Here is a 5,219-nt window from a genome sequence, read left to right as displayed (position 1 = left end):
TTTACTATTTTGGATTGTCTTAGTATAGCTTACTCAAGGGAAACTTATTCTCTACGACACAAGATATATAATGTTCTCCCACTAGATATGTGCATCAAGTATTTGAATGACTTACCACATGCACTTTCAATTCAGTTAAGAGTCTCATGAGGAGTACATCACATATCATGGTCAAGGCATGACAAATTTGCAATGAATTAACTTATGCCTAAGAATACTTACCACCACATAGAACGTACCATTTGTTATACCAATTTGACAGATAGTAGTATTCTTCTTTTCATCATTTGTGGAGACTTCCTTCTTTGTTATCTCTTTTCCTTTTAAAACTAGTCGATAAAACACTTTGAAAAGAGGTATTAGTAGTACAAGGAAGTATTTAATGAATGATGATATCTATATATGAATGGCAAACAAATCATCATTTATGAGCCATAAAGGCATAAGTTAAATTTCTTTTAAGTTAATGCACATGGAGGAGTGAATTAACAATATGCACCAATTTACAAATTTAAGCTAAAAGGAATTTAACCTTCATATTGACATTTCTTTCCATAGAATAGATTATTACCAATTGAAAGAATGCCACTTGAAAGGAACTATTATTGGTCTCATACCAAATGAAACAACTAGTTCCATAACCTTTGCCTTGAGCATTCCTAATCTTTCTTTTAGGTAAAGATTAACCTTTAATGCTTGTGATTTTACCAAATGAAAGAGCACAATCTCTACTTATGAATTTCCATGAAATGGCTTAAAAACATTGCATTAGAAACACAAACAATAGTTTCCTATTTAGAAACATCTAGTATATGAATGACAAGAAGGTTACTAAAATAAGGAAACCTCATGATATGAACTAAATTGCCCTTACAAGCATCATGCATAACACCAAAATTAAACAAGTTGAAAAACATGATTATTTAATTAAGTTTACATAGCAAGTTTAATTCATAGCATGGTGAGTGATTAATGTAGAAGACTCAAAACCAATTTAAATGAGAATGAATACATCACATAGTATTGGTTCGATCTTCTTTGAATGTAAAATGTCACACTCCATTTGAGAAACACATTCTCATGTTCTGAGACTACATAAACACTTAGATAGAAACATTAGTCTCACAAGTCTAGTCATATAGAGAATTCCCCTCTTGGTATGTGCTTTAAGAATTTGAATTTCTTACTTAGCACTCTATTTATTTAAGAACATGAGATAATCCTCTTTATGTCTATGTCATGGCAATAATACGATAATAAATTGGAAATATGCCACAAGATACATACAACTAATTTAAAGCATGTAGATTGTCACAATATAAAAATATAAACTTGCAATCTACCATATGATTGGAACTTTTCCAAGACAAGGTAAAATATTTTAAGTTTATTCTCAAGTGCTTCATTTTTTCTATGTGGCTACAAAAGACACAAAGGAATATACTAATTAAAAACAATGTGCACTTAAGATTTAATTGTTACCATCCTTTGGATATCACTTGGTTGTAGGCCTTTTGCTTGATTCCCACAAAGGTTAATCCTTATTCCCTACAACACAAGTTCTTGCTAGAGATGAATATGAAGTTAGTGATATAACAACTCAATTAATCTTTGGGCCAATCTTAAAAGAATAGTCAATGTAAGATTGATAGCTTGAGATAAGGATTGAGTTAAACTGCTCAAGCACCCCAAAGCTTCATATTATCTAGGTACCTGCAAAAAGTTATTAAGTATATTTTGGTACCCATCTCATGATGGGTCCATCAAGGTTAGCCAATAAGGACTTAGGCATCCAAATAGCCTTGGTCCTAGAATGTGGTGAACTCATCACCTTTCTAGCACAAGAGTCAAATTTGGGTCTCCTAAGCATAATTGAATGTATTGACAAGTTGGCTTAGGAGTTTTACCCTTTGGACAAACCTTGAATAGATGACCTTTTTCACGGCAATTGTAGCAAATGTGGTGCTTATCCTTGCAATGCATTTGCCTTTTGCTTTCATCCTTTTTGATGGTCATCTTTCTTGATCATGCAAGATCTTGGTTCTTCATGTGGGGGCATGAACCAATTTCATGACCCTTCTCCTTGCATCCATAGCACCTTTTATCGCTTCTCTTTAATCTTTCTTTGTTGAAGCACATAGGTACATTGTTAGAGCAAATAGTATGAGCGTGAATTTTCTTACCATGAATTTTGCTCATGCCCTTCTTGGAAAGTTTGGTATTCTTTTGAAGGGGTTTTGTGCATGCTACAGTTGTCCCCTTCTCAAGCTTTTTCACCATATTATCACGATTATCTTGAGAAGGTTGAGCATGACACTTTCCCTTCAATTGAGTCAAGCTCCTTCTTAGCCTCTCATTTTCTTCCTTGAGCTCATTGTTTTCTTTTCCATGGGAAACATTACTTGTTCCTGAAAATTCTAGCTCAATGAAAGATTGGCTTTCTTGAGAGCAACATTTGTTAGCACATGATAATATAGTTTCTATTTGAGTACATGTGCATATGTGAGGTTGGTATGATTTCAAATTAGTTAACACAACCGCATGAGCCATTTCTAACATGATATGTGAATCCATAAATTTATTATGAGAACACACAAGCATATCATGTTTTTCTTGCAAAGCTAGAGTTTCAATATTTAGCTTTTCTATTGTGTTCTTGAGCATATCATTTTTATTTTCCAATTGAGCAATATATGATGAATGGTTAACAGCTTTAGTTTGCTCAATTGAAATGTGTTCATACCTTTGGACCAAATCATCATGATAGCACTTTAGCTTCTCATGCTCTTTGGTCAACTTCTCTAAGTCTTCGATTTTTCTGATGAGGAAGTCTTCTTGCTTATGAAGCATTTCTTTTTGTTCTTCCGCTCTTTCCATGAGTTTGAGCAAGCTCATCCGATTTTTCATGCTTAGCTGAGCTAAGAATTGTTGAAGATCATCCTCATATTCACCATCACTTTCTTGCTCCTCCTCATCCTCACTTTCGCTTTCACTGTCACTCCCATTAGCGATAAAGCACATATGAGAAGTGGATCTGAAAGACGAACCTTGTGAAGAGGTGGATTCGTCGTTTGATCTCCATCGATCATTTTCTTCTTCAATCTTGTTCTTCGCCTCATCTTCCTTCATTTTGAGGAACATCCTTTTGGCGATTCTCATGGCAAGGTCTATTGCCCTAGGATCAACATCTGCACCAAAAGATAAAGTCGAGGCAACCTCAACTTTTCAAGCATAGAAGCACTTTCGTTTCTTAGTCCCCCCGACATGATCTTTTCCTCACACGGTTAAGCGTTAGAACGAGGATTAGGCTCCGATACCAATTGAAAGTTGCATAGAGGGGGGTGAATAGGCAAGTTAAAACTTCTTCAACAAAAACTAGAAACAAACTGAGTAAAACCGACTCAGCCAGTGTCAAAATTGGTTCAACCGGTTTGAACGAGCTCAACTAAAGAATAAGATATAAAACTGAATTGATCTCGAAATTCACCCAGTTAACTTTGGAAATGAGATGTTCTAGATAATCCACAGGGTTCAAAGTAGTAGATCTAAGAAGGACACTTCTCAAAATCCACACACCAAAAAGATATGAACAAATCTTCCATGGAAGGGTGAGAGAATGAAGAACACAAACAAACATAATGAGCAAGAACACAAGAGACACAAGATTTATCCCGAGGTTCGATCACACCACCAAGGTGCCCTACTTCCTCGTTGAGGCGCCCACAAAGAGCCGGGTCTCTTTCAACCCTAATCCTCCCTTTGTCGACCACAAAGGTCAAGCTCACACACTAATCTTTGCTCAAACGAGCGGGTAATACAAACTTTCTTGTGGTCTTCCACAAGATTTGGAGACTCACAAGAGACACCTAGTCGTCTAGGAGCTAGAAGCTCCAAGAGTAATGAATCCACAAAGGACTCGATGTAGTACCAAAGCTCGAATGAAGAATAACAAGAGCAATTTGGAGATGAAGCACAAAAACCGCAGCTCACAAACTCACTCAAAGATTTCTCTCCAAAGATTTGAAATGGGAGAGGCAAGAGATGTGAGAGAGAGAGTGGGAGGTGTTCTTCAAGTTAGAAATGGAGTTTGGGTCATGCTCACTTGTGTGGGGAGAGAGGTAGGAGTGAGTATATATAGGTGGGGCTTCAAAACTAGCTGTTGGACTGATTTTGGCTGTGGAGGACCGGTTTGAACCGCCCCTAGGACTGGTTCAACTGTCACACCCGGTTTTAGAAGGCAAACCAAATGCGAACCATATACGTGTCAGGATCAGCAATTCATGTACACAGCAGTTATATAACTGGACATCATCACACAGTGCTCAAATAATGACATAAAAGAGGGTATAATAGTCGATTACATCATGATGTCCGAGACATCCACATAGTCTTTAACAATAATCAAAGTGCGGAAAAGAAACGTAGATACACACGGCCTACACAGGCAGCTGGCTGGGGGTTTGCCGCTAACCCACGCCTAAAACTCATCGTACTCTTGGAACTCCTGGAAGTCCTCCTCCACGACTTCATCTTCACGTGAGCAGTGGTTGCAACGCTGACAACCTGGGGGGTTTGGTGTGTAAAGCAAGGGTGAGTACACATCAACATACTAAGCAAATGTCTTGTTTTGGCTGTAGTGGACTAGCTTTATGTGGAGTTAAGTCAAGCAGTTGCTTTTAGTTGGTCAGGTTATTATTTACTAGTAGAAAGCCAGATTTTAGCATTAACCCAAGTTATTAACCCGATGTATCCTTTCCAAACGAAAAGAATACCACTTACCATTACCATAGTCATAACCAAAATCATCATTCTCATCACCACCTGTAAACCATACATCTCTGATCAAGTATCTCTAATCAATGGAGCTCCCTTGGCCGCTCATAACCGCAAGCACGACTGATATATCAGTTTCATAATACTCTGCAGAGGTTGCGCACTTTACCCACAAGCTGTGATTCCCTCTTGCCTCGGGCCGATCAAACCCTTAAACACTACCAAGGTGAATAGGCAGGGTCTCACTACGTAGCCTTTACAAAGATTTCCAGGGCTGTAGCCGCCCGTTAGGTTTCCTAAATGCACCGAACTCCTCCCCAAGGGGGCGAACCAACCTTGGCAAAGCGAGCCGCATACACCGAGCCCCATTAACGGCATGACGGCGAAGCGAACTACACCCCAGTTTCTCTAATTACTCAGCTAAGGGCGTCCCACTCTACCCTCAT

Source organism: Zea mays, chromosome 6, assembly GCF_902167145.1.
Source record: "Zea mays cultivar B73 chromosome 6, Zm-B73-REFERENCE-NAM-5.0, whole genome shotgun sequence".
Taxonomy (NCBI): domain Eukaryota; kingdom Viridiplantae; phylum Streptophyta; class Magnoliopsida; order Poales; family Poaceae; genus Zea; species Zea mays.
This window is presented reverse-complemented; position numbering follows the sequence as displayed.